The 16549-nt window shown below is 42.5% G+C and overlaps 1 long non-coding RNA gene across 2 annotated transcripts; it reads left to right on the top strand.

Moving 5' to 3' along the window:
- The first annotated feature begins 4713 nt into the window (after positions 1-4713).
- LOC139796100 (uncharacterized) lies at positions 4714-13394 on the top strand. Of its 2 annotated transcripts, XR_011725824.1 has the most exons (4): positions 4714-4829; positions 6025-6187; positions 11599-11910; positions 13225-13394. It is a non-coding gene; the product is annotated as an uncharacterized lncRNA (long non-coding RNA). The 2 variants fall into 2 exon arrangements; XR_011725823.1 differs by lacking the exon at positions 11599-11910 and having other exon boundaries at positions 13221-13394.
- The last annotated feature ends 3155 nt before the right edge of the window (positions 13395-16549 follow it).

Below are 16549 nucleotides of genomic sequence, written 5' to 3' on the forward strand. Positions count from 1 at the left end.
TATATGGCACGTGCAGCATCTGCCATTAAAAACTGAGCACTTCTGGTTTTTGCTCTGTACCTCTACTCTGCTGGTGGCTGCATCTGTCCCAAACTATCTCTGGGACATGGCAGCTTTTCACCCTGCCATGGCAGTGACATCGTTCTACTCTCCTTCCTTCTCCCCTCTCACTGACTGCAGGTCTCTCCACTTTCTTCCACAACACATAGAACATTTCTTTTCCTCAGCCACTCATTTTCCATTCACCTTAGCCACTGGCTTCCCCCACTGCCTTAACAAAAACTGTGTTGTTACAAAAGAAGCAGGGACCACAGGATTGACTTGAACCTATATGGAGGAGAGGAACAGAAACAAGAGAGGAATGGACACAGGGTGAAAATAGAAGTCACTGCCCTTTATGGAGGGACCAAGCTTCTCACCCTAGCAATCTATAGCAGAAATTGCTCTCAGAGGAGAAGCCAGAGAAGTATTTTGTATTCAATATCAGTGCCAAGTTGGCTGGTAATGTTGGGGTAAGCTAGCCAAACCATCAGAAGAAATGATACAGAGCATAAACAGAGCTTTCATGTCAAGAGCCTTGCAGAGTGATTGCACCATGCCTAGTGCTTATCAATACAGGAATAAATGAACCATCTAAACAAAACATATTCTTTTGTCATGCAGGACATTAGAACCAGACAGATTTGGAATTATTTAGAAACTAATTTTCAGAGACAGGTATCAGCCAATAAAGAGGGATTATCCAAGCTAAATATATGATTGTTGTGTACAAAATAAATAATGCTCACACTGAATTATTAGTTAATTAATGGTGTTTTAAACAAACTTTTACTGCCTGCCCTTTTGGAAAGTGTAAATTCATCTGAGTAAGAGTAACAGTCAACTCAAGCTAAAATGAAGTGAAAATTATTCTGGATATTGAAAGCAGAGAAGTAAAAATTCTTAAAGAACACTTTTGCTCTACTTCCCACCTCTGGGTTCACCTGAGACTGGAATTACCAAAACACCAATGAAAAAGATGGTATCTCCAGAGTAATGATTAATCAAAATACTTCACAAAGTTCCTAACATAGAGGGATAAGAACACAAATTCCTCAATGTCATCTCCAAAACCGGCTCCCACTTATCCTAATACTCACTCTTTAATGGCCAGTGATTTACCTCACAACTTACTGACAGTTCCTGCCTCAAAAAGCTTTGCCAGTAAATGAGTTGCAACAGAGTAGCAGTGACAAATATTACTTCCTGCAAACCTCTTTTGTCTTTAAACACAAAATCATTAAAACATGGTTCCCTAAGGTATACAGAGTTGCATACAGAGAGTTAGGCTCCCTGTCTCCTTCTGTTCTAAGCTCAAGGTCCCAATGATTCCCAACCTGGTTCTCAACCAGAGAAATACCCTCCAGCTCGATTTTTTCGAGTCACTATTTTTGATGGAAAATGCTTCAGGGAACTCTCTCTCTATTATACACTCACACAGTAGGGGAGGCATAACACTGAAAACCCTGAAGTGAAGTAAACTCAACCATTCCTTGACCCTGCTAAAGCTTAGCACATGAAGCTGTTCTCCCAGTTTCCTTGGCTGCTTCCTAACATATTTTCTGAGGAACAGTGTCTGGTGGAAAATAGTTTCCTCATCCCACAAAACTACAAAATTTCAAATTCTTTCCTTTCCTGAGCTGGAAGGAGCCCAAAATCTTTTGAAGGACTGCAAAAATCAAGAGATGCTCTTCCACCATCCAAGAGCCTGGTCTGAGGCATTCAGCCCTTCTCCCTGGGCCAGCAAGCCAGCCACTTGTTTCACCTGTCCCCAAGATGAGTGGAACCATGTAAAAAATAAACAATTATTTCTGCAAAATGGACAGTTTGCTACAACAAGCATAAGAGCTTTCACAGGAACCAGTGAAAAACACATTCCTTATCACTGCCCAGCAGAGAAAACATTTGGGACAGAAAACAGTGAGTGTTGTTCCTTTGGCCTGGAGCTAGCAGGGGATGGATCCAGGCTTGGGCTCTTTCCTCATCCCAGTGGAGGGCTCTAATCACCCCACTGCTGGCTGCTTGCAGGAAAGGGACTGATGGGATGTTATGACCAAATAGCCTGTTTTATCCTTGTGGGCACTCAGCCTTCTTTCTTAGAAGAAAAGTGAAGAAAAAGAAAGGGGGAAAAAAAAAAAAAAAAGAAAGAAGAAAAAAAAAAGGAAAGGGGAAAAGATTTATTCAATACATACACATCCTAGCAAAAAACCCTTGAGCCCGATCAGAACAGGCAATATCTGATGAAAAGCATTTGGTTGCAAAATTCACGGCCAACCGCAGTTAAAAACTGCGATTCAGAGGCAGCTGTAACCACCACAGCTCTTGCTGGGCTCCTCTCTGTTTGCTTTTCCATATCCCCTGGTAAATTTGCACAAGGGTTCAAGGTCTTCTGCTGCTGTGTGTGTGTGCCCTTTGCCAGCCCTGTTTCTATGACAGATTCAGGAAGCTCCACAGTGACCTTTACAGTCCAATTCCAGTACCAGCCGCAGCCTGGGGTGAGCCCCAACCCCCCCTCCCCTCAAATTCTGCATCTCTGCCCCCTTGGCCCTCGCCCCGGCTGTCGGAGACCTGGGGAACACGCTGCTGCTGTGAGTGGGAAGGAGGCTGTTGCCAAGTGACTGCCTATCTCATGAAGCAATGCAGAGCTGCTGGGGCTGCCTGACCCTCCGGGACCGTTCCTGACGCCTGGCCCGGGGCGGATGTGATTTCTTGGCTTTGCCCCCAGCGCACCCTTCCTGCCAATTTTTCTGCATTTGCATTCTGCTGATGCTCCCGACAGAAAAGGCTCTGCTCCCAAGAACCCCAGCCACACCTGCCAGGGGGTCACAGTGGCCTAATGCACAGCACAGACCTCCCAAAACTTCAGCCTGCCCTGCTCCACCTTCTGCAGCTGCCCTGGGCTCTCCTGCTCGGTGCTCTCTCCCAGGAAGATAAGGATTGAGCCTTTTTCTGAAACATCAGGCCCCTGTTCCCTGTACCCCTCTCCCTCTCCCTGACTCCACGCTCCTGTGGTACCTTGCACAAGCCAGAAATTATAGAAAAACAAACAAACTCAGGAAAAAGTAATTTTGAAGGCTGTTTGTCACTGCTCTAAACATACAGAGGACAGCATAGGGGAAAAATAATAAAAAAGAAATTCTACTTAATTCATAGCTTCTTGATAAGAAACTTTGTAGAGGCTACAGCTTAAACATTATGGAAAGACCATCAGCAAGTAAGATTTGCCTGGGGTAACAGGAAGCTCTGCAGGGGAAGAAAAAGAAAAGAAAATTAGAGTGGGGTGAAATCAGACAACCAGACTGAGGTGAAATCAACAGTGGGGTCAGGTGGTTGGGAATGTCCAAACTAGGGAGAAGGCTGAAGAAACACAATAGTTTAGGCTTGTTTTTCACTAATAGGTAGAAACAAACATGCATGAAAAGTGATCCAAACTCATTGTGCAGCAGCTGCTATGAGGGAGGGCAGTAAGGACAGCTCAGGCACTGGCTCAGGTTGTTCACAGCTCTGAGACAGAGCCCATCCACAAGCTACTTCTGGCTGCACTTCTTTACATGCTCTTGCTTTTTTTCTTTCTCTCTCTCTCTCTTTTTTTTTTTTCTTTTTTTTTTTTTTTTTTTTTTTTTTTTTCTTTTTTCCCCCATGCATCTTTTCCCTTTTCCCCTTTGTTCTTTCTTTTATTTAATTTCCCAGCCTGTAACTTAAAAAAAGAATGACATCACTTAGTACAATGTAATTAGACTAAAGGAGGGAAACTAAATTTACTGAGAGGAAATCCTGCTTTTGCTCTAATGCTTCCTGCCTGTTCTGGATATTAGGTTCAAGAAGGATCAGAGAGAGTACCTGTTCTATCATCAGCATATTTTTCCTTAAAATCTTGGGACACCGAATGTATGCGTTTATATTCTTAATCAGCATCGGTATTTACTCATAGCCTTACTGACTGGTATTTAGTGCCATCAAAAGATCAGCTTGCAGCACATCACCTACATGGTTTAGCCACTTGAGGTCTTCTGCAGAAGGTTTGTCCCAAGCAGCTATATAATTTCCAGTAGTGCTGTCCTGCTTTGTTAGCCCATCTTTTCCCTGTACAAGCTGTCTTCCCTCAGTCCTGCTCACGTTTCACAGCGCACAGGTGCTATAGGTGAGGTATTAATTCAGCTCATCTTTTCTTTCACCTACTGTATAGAGGTGAAGAGGCTTAAATCAGGTGAAGCAAGGATGCACTGGGGACAGGAACTGAGGGAGCAGTTTTTCAGCATCTTTTGGAGAAGTGGGTTGCACTGGGATACCTATCTGTCTGTCTGTCTACCTTCCTCACACAGCAATGATGGGAGATCAAGCAGACACCTCCATGCTGGTTTATGTATGGATAATAAAGCAGAGCTCTATTGCAGCTGTGAAGTCCTCTAGAAACAGGTGGGTAGCCTGTGGGAAGCCAAGCCATGATGTTATGTTAGTCCATGGCTCCTTTTCCAGTGCCATGAGCAGACCAGGAAATTTTGTTCACGTCAGCCTCTCCCTGGAGCCTGCATGGTCCCTTGTACAGACACAGCACAGGACCTCACCACTCTTGCTCCCAGCAGGGCAGGCTCAGCTCTAGCAGTTTGCCTTTTCCAGAGGTGTTTCCTGTTCCACCCACCATGTGCTTTCCTCCACACAGAAGGTTACAGACAGGGCAAATCGTGTCACCCATTCAACTGAGAGTGCTGTGCTCCCAGGTGGAGCCTCTCCAGGATTCACAGGCAGCAACACAGGAGAATAATCCCAGAGATGAGACTGCATAAATCCAGGTAATATCTCAGTGGTGCCCAGCAGCTCTCACATGCTTTTCCCAAGGCCCTCCTCTGCCATTAGCAGAGTTGCTTTTCTCTGGGTCTGACCCCCTGCTCTCACTGAAGGTGAAGCCAGAGAGTTTTGCCAGGAACTGCTGGGTGAAGCCAGGACCCTGCTGCCCCTGTCCTTCCCACACAGACCTGTCAGGCACAGCTGCCCCTGCACCAGGCCCCTGCCATGCCTCTCCCTGCTCACTGGTGCTGCAGGTTATTTATCTTGTACCATGGGAAAAAGCATTGGCCTCAGGGTCCTTGGGATTTCTCGAATTTATTTATTTATATAGAAATATATTGATTTGGGCAAAGGAAGTTAATCACCTTCTGCTGAAAATAAGTGACAGCTGCAGTGCAGAACTAGCAGCAACGTAAATCTGGGGTCATTCAATTTTACGGCTCACTCTTGGAAGAACAGCTAAATATTCCAGCTTTCCAAAGATTAAGATAGATGTTTAATCATGCTCCATTGAGATCATATAGTTTAGACATCTAATATATAGACTAAAGTGAGAAGTACTTCTTAAAGACTTTGGTTACATGCAGATTGCTGCTGGTTCATACACCCCAGCTCCAGCTCCTCTCCTGCCCCCCAACCCAGCCATAACTTTCCATGGTTTCTGCTCCTGCAGTTCAGCTCCTGGCTCAGTGCCCCTGTCCTCTGCACTTTGACTAGGAGTTTATATAGCCAGGAAAGGCAGGGCTATTTAGGGGTTAGAGTGGCTATCCAGGGCTAAGGGCTCTCCAACCTCTGTCTCCCTCGTGCTTCTGCTTTTACAGAGTGAGATGAACCCAAACAGGAACATTTAAACTCATTATGTTTCCACTACTCTGCTGATAAAAAGAGAGAAAAAGGGATGTCATCTCTAAACCACTTGAAAATCTGCAGATGAAAAGCCCTATGGAAGAACAGAGAAAGGGAATAATGCTTTATAAATAGCTCCTTTCAACAGAGAGCTGGAACACTGCTAGGATTTTAATTTGGGGTGATCAGTGGAAATTGTAATATTTTTTCTAGATAAGATTTTTTTATGTTGCCAAATTACAACACCCAGTATTAAATTAGACTTCATAATATTGGTAGATTATGAGAACAGGAGTGCAATATAACACAAATATCTGATGCATTTCAACTTAAACAAATCATCTGCATTTTCAGATCTTTTCCAGGCATGGATCTAAGAATTCACCAGTGACCCATCAGCAGTGTTGTAGGTTAGAAACATGAAAGAGGTTAAGAGGTTCTGCCCCTCAAACCTGGCTCAGAAGAAAAAAACCTCTGGGACTCTGACATCCAACACATTTTGACATCTCAGATTGAGGTATGACAGCAGGTGCAAATCAGAAAAAAAAAAGGGGAGAAAAAAAAAAGCAAGAAAAAAGAGGTTTTCCATGTTTCTTTCAAGTTTTCTCTGGGAAAAGCTCATTTAGGTTGCTCTGCCAACAACCACACTGACAGACACTTGCATTGTATAAAGTTAAGTGGGCCTTGTGGGTTACTGGGCTGTCACTGAGTGTGGACAGAAATTTGCTTTGCTATAGAGGATGAGTTGTCCAGAGATTTTCCTAAAGGTTTGTTCTGCTGAGAGTGTCAGGAAGGCTGCTCTCTTTCTGCATTCAGATGATCTGTAGCATGAAGAAACTACTTCTGCAAATAGCTACAGGCTCATGATGGTCCTAAAAGTCATAATAATATAATGTGAATCTTGAAATATCTTGGTAAGTATCATCATAGCTGTTTGTGACAGAAAAATGTACTAAAATAAAAATATATACTGCTTCCTCCAAGTCTTAGTGTGGCAGCAGAAGACTGGATAACAGAGATGGACTCAAACTTTTTCTCAGTCAAAGTTGAACCTTCAGTCCTGCACTCACTCCTTCCTGAAAACATTCTCCCATGGAAACCAGTGGCAGTTTTGGCTGAGACAGCACCATTTAGCATCTTCAGAATTAACACCACCTTTTTCTTATTTAACTAAGGTCTTTCTGGCTGGTGAGCTTGCTCGTCAGCTGGGGACTGAAATAGATACAGCCACGAGCAGGTGTCTCTGGTGGGTAAGTCAGGAAAAGCTTTCAGGGTAAGCACTGTGCTATGCATGGGATAAGAGCAAGCGTGTCTAACCTTCAATCAGCTCTGATTTTGAAGCTCCCTACCTGGACAGCTGAATACAGTCTGAGCCAGAAAGTTCATCAGATATCTTAGCTCTGATTAAAACTCTTACCTCTCATTTCAAATTTTGTCTCTAGGTAAGGCATCAATTTGCAACCAGTAAGTGTCCACAGAGGGGTCTGCAAAGACTTTCCTGAGTGTGAGATTCATCACATGTCTCTTGAGAGTGGGATAAACCTCTATTTCTCTGATTTAAAACAAAAATGACAGATATCCATGTTTCCATCAGGTTGAAGTGTGCAAGGATGACAGAAGGGGGAATGCTAATCCAGACTTGAAGCAGAAGCATGGAATTTGCTTCTCTAAATCCAAATTATGCCTTTCCATTACTGTATCCACAGCCATTACCATCTCATTAGCCAAGTCATGAATAATCCTGTAACAACAATTAATGAAGTCACATCGCGGAACTATCAAAATCAGGAATAATTACTTTAAATCTAACCACTGTTGAATATTTCCTGGTGGTATCTTTCTTACTCCCTTGCTGCAAGTGAAAAGTGAATTTTTTTTTTTAAACTTTACTACTAAAAATAAAACTAGCACAGGTGAGCTTTAATGTATATGTTATTGAGTATCATGAGATCAGAGGATCCAGTTTTGACAGGGACTCTTTTACTGGATGTAAGTGAAGTGATGATGGTCTCATCCAGTAAATGCATGTTAGTGTTTGCAAATAGCATAATTCTGCTTTTAATTTGTAACCTTGCACCTCCAAGGAACAAACAACTGAGTTTGGGTTAGTATTTGTAATACTGCAGTTTAGATTTGTCAGCACACTAAGGTAAAATTCAATGTAAGAATCCCCTGAATTTTGTGATAAATCCTAGTACAGAAGATGGAAACCTTAAGCCAAATCCTAAGGTAGAAACCCCATTTAGCTTTATATTTAAAGACTTATTAAAAATGTGGCTACAAACAACAAAGAGGATTTTGGGTCCCCCAGCAACAATGGGTATCAGATAAGATCATAAAGCAGAGATTGTTCCATTTTCTGTTGCATTCTCTGTTCATTGTTTTTCACACATTTTAGACATCTTCAGAGTTGTTTAACAAGCTCAGGTTTCTGTGATGCTAATAGCTACAGTATGTAGAAAGTTTTCACCAAAACCTTTTCAAACCAAAGATGATTTTTAAGAAATGAAAACTTTTCAGTTCCCTAGATCATCCAAGGATCGTTGCTTGGACAAACCTAATGGCTCACATTTCCTTTTGGAGTCATTGGCAGAGAAGCTCCTTTCAACACAAATCATCTGAAACAACATTACCATCTAGTGGAGAATTTCATTCACCGCTGATGTGAATTCCTTCATGCAGAAACACACATTTGGTGACTGTGTTGCACAGACGCACAATTAGGAAGTCAATTAACTATTCATTTTGAAAACCAATTAAAGCTGACTGCTTTAATTGAGGAGTAAAGGGGTCTTTGAGTCATACTGTAGATCACTGATATTAAAACTGCACTGAATGCAGGGAATCGATACATAAACTCTACCTGAGTTTTAATTCCCTAAGATTCAGAAGGAAACATTGTGGCAAATCAACTAAATCTGTCTCTTTAAAAGAAGTAACAAAAAATCTCTATATACACATTGCGTAAAAACAAGAGCCTGAATTTAATCAATACAAACGGAACCCCTTCACCTTCACTCCCCCCAGCAGCTCCCTTTCACATGGTCACCCCTTGCATGCAGGAGGTGTTGATGTCTCTGCTGGAGGACACTGTGCAGCACCTCCACGTGTGCAGCACGGATGCCAGGGATCAGGCAGCCAGCAGCAGCAGGGCAGGGCTGCTGGTTGAAGGGCTTTCACTTCCTAAGCCTCTGCCCTGCCCTTTCCACAGTTTTTCTCTCTCTGCTGGTTTGTTTGTTGGGTTAATCAAAGATGTCCCAGCAGTTGTTTGCCCTGCAGTCTCTGGCACAACACCCGGCTTTTCGGTGAGACCTACACAGTGAAGCACAGAGCAAGGAGCAGGCAGGACACATGGCCACCCTCGTAAAGATGTTTGGGCTCGTCTGTGTCCCACTTGCCTTTCTTATCATGCTTTTTCTCCCACCAGCCACTTTTACTTCAGCAGTGCAGCCGACGCGAGCTTCAGCTCTGTACTTGGCTGGCTCGTCGGTCCCCTGTGACCTAAAAAGTCCCTGTGACCCTGCCCCTGATTCAGGCAAAAGTTAACTGCTAAGAAAACACACCATCCTCTGGGAACACTGCCTTCATATGACACTCGGATGCCAAAGTAGAAAGTCTGATAGAAAAATCAAGGTCAAGGACTGCCTTTACATGCACCCACGATCAGGGACATATTTTCACCTGTTGCCTAGAGTGCAGATGTGTGCAAAGCCATAACAAGAACTTGGTTCAGCTCCCCTGCTCTACTGGCTCTTCTGTACAACACTTGGTATCATTTAGAAAAACCACATCTAGTGGAAGTTGATGTCTGGAGGAGATGGAAGCATTCTGCACAGCAATCAGCAGCTTGGGTAGCACTGAGCAACAGCACTGCAGCACCTCCTGTGCTTAGGGTCACAAACACTGCTTTGCTTTGGAGATCATAGGCTTTTTATTATAAACTCCAAGGGTAATTAACACATTAAAAAAATAACCCACCAACAACAAAGAAGCCCCTCCCACAGAGGCAGTTTGCTATCTGAGGTAGGAATGCCAAGAGGACCATCCTCTTCCTGTTGGAATTGATGATTAAGTTCCTTTAATACTAGGCACAAAAAGAAAAGTGAAATGGAACAACAAAAAAATCAGTTGAAATCTCACCTGAAGGTTTTGCAGGTTTTCTTTTTAAAATCCAACTTCTTCCCTTTCTGATAAGATGCAGCAGGGTAATATTGACGATATTGGTGATTCTTCCCTTGCAGAGACTGAATGTGGTATCTCTGAGAAACAGAAAGTCCTTAAAACTTGTGATTAAAAAGGTAGTTACCACCTGCCCAGTGTAAGCCTATATTATAATCAGCTTGATTTTTGTGGGTACAACAGCTGTTTAATTTTTAAACCTCCTCCAGTAACAGTAATGGCTACACAGCCAGCCTAATTGCATGAAGCTTTACAATCATTCTGGAAAAGATGTCTGGAGAGAGCAGGAAAAAGTGCTCTTTTACATTACAGTCAGAAAACAGTTAGAACAAATGGCCAGATGAATGAAGGCCAGGGAATGAACTTGGCCTTTTTTTTTTTGGAATATGTAGCACATCTTTCCACAATTCCATCTGATCTCCTGTGCAACTTTTACCTGCTTTTTTGCCTCAAATGAGGCCAGTTTGGTAGCCAGCAATCATCTCAGTATATGCTGCATGTCCAGGGGCTTGATAAATTAACACTGTTGGCAACTTTTGAGTTGCTTACATTAAAGAGTTGCTTACATTCAAATGTTGCTCCTAGCTTTAAAAAGTTCAGTTCATGATCTGGTTTCAGCCCAGGGCCTTACCCACATGAGTGAGTTTTGCAGACTTCCATAGCTGGATGAGAAATGCAGTTATAGTTTTTCACCACAGATAATATTTTAGAAGATAGAAACTTAGGAAGGTTTCTATTGTTCTACTGATAAGCAGCCCTGATGAATTCAAATGTTTTAATGCAGTGAAAAGTTACACACTTGGGAATGAATACTCTGCCATAGCTAGAGAATAAACATCTGGATGATGGAAAATGCCCATGACTGAAAAGGCCTTAGGAGCCATGATCACTGCCAGTAAATTTAAGGTGAGTTCCCAGGGTGTGCTGGGAGGAGAAGATACAATGTCATCTACAAACATGGAAACAAAGAACTAACCAGGAGCATGCAGAAAACCACCAGTGAAGCATCACATGCAATTTCTGTGCTTGCCTTCCAACAATTATGGAGAATGGAAGGCAGTACAGAAACTCATGACATAAATGTTCAAGAGCTGGAAAAATGCTTTGCTGTACTTGCATACTCATTGTACATTAATCAAGAGGAAGGCTCAAATGCTTGGTAACATTCAAAGTATGTGTCCATGGAATGATGTAGGCTGATCTGAGTGAGTGCCTTCTGCACTCTAAGCTTGCTGCATGCAGGTGAACTCCAAGTTGGGGATCACATCACTGCCACCAGGACCATGCTGAGCTCACATTTATAAACTTGGCTAAGAAGCAGAGCAGTAAGGGGTGGATGCTGGGTGAAATGAACTCCTCTGGTAGAGTCACTATATCTTGGACCACAGCTTTTTCTAAAATCTACCTCCAGAGAAGAATGGAGACATGCCTTGAGAAAGTAGCCAAGGATCAGGAACCTAAGGGAAGGCTATCTGAATATTAAGGACCATGCATCAGGAATGGGATATGGCCTAACATCTGCCCTGCAGGTGCTGACAGAAAATGCAAGATCGTGACATAAAAGCTTTCAGACTGCCTATGCCCTTGGTTTCCTTAGTACCAGTGAGAGGTCTGGCAGTGCCAGCATCTGTTGGGAAGAAACCATTCTTGGTAATGAAGGCAATGCAGGAGAAAACAAAATCGTTTAAGAATGTTTTATTCCAGTAGTTGATCTGTCTGATCAAAGAAAGATGTCTGTTGGTTCTACAGAAATTTCAGCCTTTCATTCTTGTTTGACCTTCACTCCTACATCAAATTGTCATGGAAAGTGGAAGAGTTATCATCTCTTGACACCTGTTGGATCATATTCTGCTGGTTTTCCAGAAGTTAATCATCACTGAAATGCACAGGATCAGAGTCAGTATGGAGCAGGAGACTCATGTGGACCCCACAAGCTGAAACCAGTACCTTTGTCTCCAGTGATGCTTTTCCTCTTGACTGCTTGGCTCATCATGACATAGTGATTAACTGACATACAACAGAGCTTGAAGATGTTTTGGCTTGTGTCTGTGTTCCATGCAAGTCCCATCTTAATGTTGCAAGATAAGCCAGCTGGTGGAAGGGGAATACAGAAGGGGGTTTCAAATGAAAGTGTGCTATAATATTTTATCTCTGATCACACTTTAGTAAGTAAAAATTCCTGAAATCTGTAAGCCACAGCAGGGAGATGTTGCTTGGTGTTTGCTCAAATCTCTCTGCAGATCATACAAAGAGTTTGAGTAAATCTCTGCCGTCAGCTCTTTGCTTCTGAAACTCTCATTTCCTCCTTCTCTTACATACACTCATGTTCTTTTAATCATAGAACTTCCTACTTCTTTTTTAAGAAAAAGCTGACAACGGATTTTTTTAATCCTTGGCTGAGGCATAAAGTTTTAAAAAAGGGGAAACAAGAATCTACTGTTTTTAGGACACACAAACTCAGCAAATAGTGCCAATACACTCAAATACCCAAAAAATGTCTAGAATTTTAAGCAATTTTTGCCTTAATCTGAACATATTTAGTAATGTCTCGTAAACATCTGCTCCAGTTAAAATAATACAGCTTTCTGGAACTGAGATGCTTGAAATAAATTATGAAAGACTCTGAAATGTTGCTTTTTTTTTTTTTTTTTTTTTAAATAAGATAAATGCTAAAAACTTTGGATGCCTGAAGATGTTCTGACGATAGACCATGCATGCTTATTTTATGCTAGCATAGACTTATTTTCATACCCCATACAGAGGCTGCCAGCTACCAGAGTATGGATAATGGCTTGCTATGACATCTTTCACAGTAGCCTGCACATCTAAACCAGCATAGAGTGACATTAAAGTCAGCAGAAATGTAATTGCATCACACAATCCCATTAGATCCTGCAGGAGTCAAGTGAGCTACCTGTGGTTTATGCAGATAGGTAGATAGATAGGGGAGCAAGGTAAGTGCATTAAAGCAGTCCTCTTGGTCTGTTGATGTAGTTTAGCAGCTAAACACCAAACAATGAAGTCACAGATTTAACAAATGGTAAAATCCAAATTTTGAAAACAAATACCTTTTTCTTGTTGTTAAAGGCAAAGTAGGCAGCAGGTATCAACAAGAGAAGTTTCAAGCACAGGCCTCACGATACCTGCATCATGGACCATCTTTATTTCAGCCCCAGTGAGACTGCATGTTGTAGAAGTGTCCATAACTGGAAATTGCTCCTTAAATTTTTATTTGATTGGTTTTTCCAGGTACTACTGAAACTGAAGCTTGTTTTCAGCACCATGAAGACATCAGTGTATCCCACAGATATGTCAGAGGCTGTTGGATAATATTTTCACATTAAAAAGTCTTCCTTTATTTCTCATTCCAGCAAGAAGCAACCTTTCCTGACCAGATGACTAGGACATCAAGTCTTAACTGACTTTCTCCACTGTTTGAAAAGATCTGCCCATTTCCTTCATCCCAGAAACCCTGCTTACACTGAGGCCTGCCCGTGACCTCAATCAGGAACTCAAAAAATAAATTGAAAATTTTCTGAATCTTATCAAGATTACTTCACTGTGCTCAGCTTTGCATTGTGTCTCAGTTCAGTGGTTTTTGTGCTCATACCTCTTTATGGTATGTTAGAAATTGCACTGCAGGTCTTGAAAATGTCATAGCTTTATCAGGGCAGGCCCTACATACTCAGGACAGACCACCTCTTTCCATTTGTCACAAGCCTCTTAGTTTTTCCTTTTCCAAAAAAGTATCATGTTTATTTAACAAACAAGTTTACAGTATAGAAAGTATTCCAAATGCTTTATAATTATTCCTTACGTACTGTTAATTATTTCAAGACTTCACCAATTGCAATTGCAAGGCTTCCTGCTCCTCTGTATCTGCCTGCTACCTCGGACTCCACTGACTGAAGTCACCATTTGAGATTTCTTACCAAAAAATAGGACATAATTGGTGTAGCAGGCCATTAAATACTAAACAGTAACCACACTTCAGGTTTTGTTTGGTTTGTTTTGGGAGCAGATATTTTCATGGTGTGTCCTGAAAGAAAACTGCAAATAACAAGCTGGGGAGACATACCTGTACCAGAATCCCATGAAGAATTTATGGTCTTGTGAGCTCAAAGTCCCCATCAGTGGTCAACTCTTCAAGCTTGTCAGCTCACCTTAACTGATGAGGAAGAAACATTCTCTTTGACTCCACTGTGCCTTGGAAATTCTAAATCTTTTTCATTGCAAGACATCTCACTGTCTCCAGAACCAACAGCATCCTAAGCATCAGGTGTTGCAAACATGGATAAAGGCTCCATGGAGAAATGTTGTAAGCTTTGGTTCATTCTATAGTAGTTTATGGAAAAAAAATCTGAGAAAACAGTCTGTAAACTTCTCATATGCCAGTGAAAAATCAACCTCTTCCCACACTTTCATGAGAAGTAAGCTAAATGAAGTTGTAGCAAGTACACTTTTTTTACCAAGAGCCATTCTGATTAGACTGACTTGCAGTCAGTGAGAAATGGAAACTCCCTCTTTTGTTAGTGACAGAAGAACAGATACAAAATGTAATTATCATATTCTGCTTTTAACTGGAAAACCAAAATGTATTTATATCTCCTTTATAGACAAGCAATCCAGTGTAAAATGTAGATAAAGGGATTGGTATTACAGAAGAGTGTCTATAGAAAGAAGTAGGCATCCAGTTGCCCTAGGAACAATATGACTTGTCACAATATTTTTGTTGCTCATTCTACTTCTAACGAAAAGCAGAGTTCTGCTTTCCTCTCACTGTGGCAAAAATTTCTACTTGTGAAATACAAAACTTCAGACATGCCAGGAAAATTTCCTAAAATCTTTTCAGGGTTCTGAAATGTTGCATGAGAAAGGTTGGGGATAGCAAGCTGGTACAAGCTTCTCCACAACCCTTGTTCTAATCATCTCTGTTTTCTCTGCAAGGCGAGTTTCATCATATTTTAGCATCTACAGCCCCAAAGCTTTTCTAACAACATGGAAATACAATTAGGCAGAAGAGAAAAAAATTCATTATACAAAAGAATTAAGTAGCCTCTTCTATATAATGAAGTACTTACTGATTGGCTTTGGGTTATGCTGAAAAGGCCTACTTTGAGGCACTGAATTCTTGCAGCCTCAGGTTTGTTTAGATGAAAGGAACACTTCCTGGCAGCTGCATGATCAAATGAGTACCCAGTGATCGCCCTAATTTAGGCTGTGTACAGCTCAGTGGGTGTGAGCCACACATGTGCCTTCCAAAGGCAATGCCTGGAGTGCACTCCCAATGCTCGGCTTGGCTGTCAGCACCCTGCTCCCTCCCACGGACCTGCTCTAGTAAAGCTCTGTTAAAGAAAAATTCTGGCACATCAAAGGGTGTGACACTGTATAAATCCTGTGCAGTGATCCAAGGTGCCTCCAGCAATCATGGCATTCATCCAGCTGTAGTCAAAATACATTCTTTTTGTTCTAGGCAGGTTTTTTTGGTGTCATCACCATCCTATGCAAATACAGCGTGCTGTTTGAAGTGGAAAAGAATGCGATCACGGGAGTTTCAAGTAGATGGAAGACCAGTGAGGGCTCTTTTACACAGAGCAACCATTGTGCTGGAAGTCCCTGATCAAACTAAGCTTGCTTGCTCAGTGAAGAGCAGTGGCAAGCAGAGACAGCTGAACAAGCTCTGACCAGCCCAGCACTGGCGTCAGAAGCCGCACAGGCAGCAGCCTGAGCTGGGGAGCAGCAGGAGAGACCCTGCTCCCAGGGGCAGAGAGAGCCAGGAGCTGAGGTGGATGACAGGCAAAGGGGGCAACTTACTGACATCAGGGCTGTCCTGAGATACCCAAAAAGGACAAGCAAGGCAGGTCAACAGTCCAGGTCGCCAGACAAGGCCGTGGTGGTGGGGCAGGTCAAGCCAGGAAGCCAAGTCCATGGGTCAGGATCAACAAGGGTAGAACAAGGGTCAGATACAAGTGTGGCTGCAATGTAGCTCAGCAAGAGCCTCAGCTTAAATGCAGCTCCCAAGAGATGAATGCAGGGTGGGAGGCACCTGGCTTCTTCCAGCTTTTTTTTGGGAATGGCTGCAAGGTCATCAGGCATTGAGGCCAGAAGCTGATGGACATCAGAAGTGTCTCAAAGCCAGATGTCTGCGTTATCTAAAGTTGCATTATCTGATTAAGCAGCCACCCCCAGGAGAGAAGGGAATGCACTGAGGACACTGACACTATCCTATCCAAATTGGCTAAGAGGTGGTGGTGTGCTCTGCCATGTTGACATAACAGGATACTTTTTTATGGTGGAACTGCAGCAGCTGTTGCGGTGGACCTAAATGCAAAAAGTGGATTGAACTCCTTGCTCCAAAGGAGAAAACTCACAGGCTGTGTCGTCCTCTTTTCTCTGTGTGGATAAATGTCCTTCAGAGTCTTCCTAGCTGCAGTTTCATGACTTTGTCCTAAATAATGGCAACTCTTGTCAAAGACTACGATGCTTGGAAAAAAGTTCCAAGAATGTTGGTTGAATGGTGATGTTATCCTTACCACTCAGGACTGTTGGCAGTGCACAAATTCTCATTAAAAAGCTTTGGACAAGAAGTAGTCCTCCACTTATGCTGGCAGAGAAGCAAAACAACGCTGACAGGAACACATTCCTGGGGTCACATGGAACATACTTCACCTTACTCAATATATGCAGATCCAAGTCCCAA

The sequence above is a fragment of the Heliangelus exortis genome, chromosome 4 (assembly GCF_036169615.1).
Source record: "Heliangelus exortis chromosome 4, bHelExo1.hap1, whole genome shotgun sequence".
NCBI classification, from domain to species: domain Eukaryota; kingdom Metazoa; phylum Chordata; class Aves; order Apodiformes; family Trochilidae; genus Heliangelus; species Heliangelus exortis.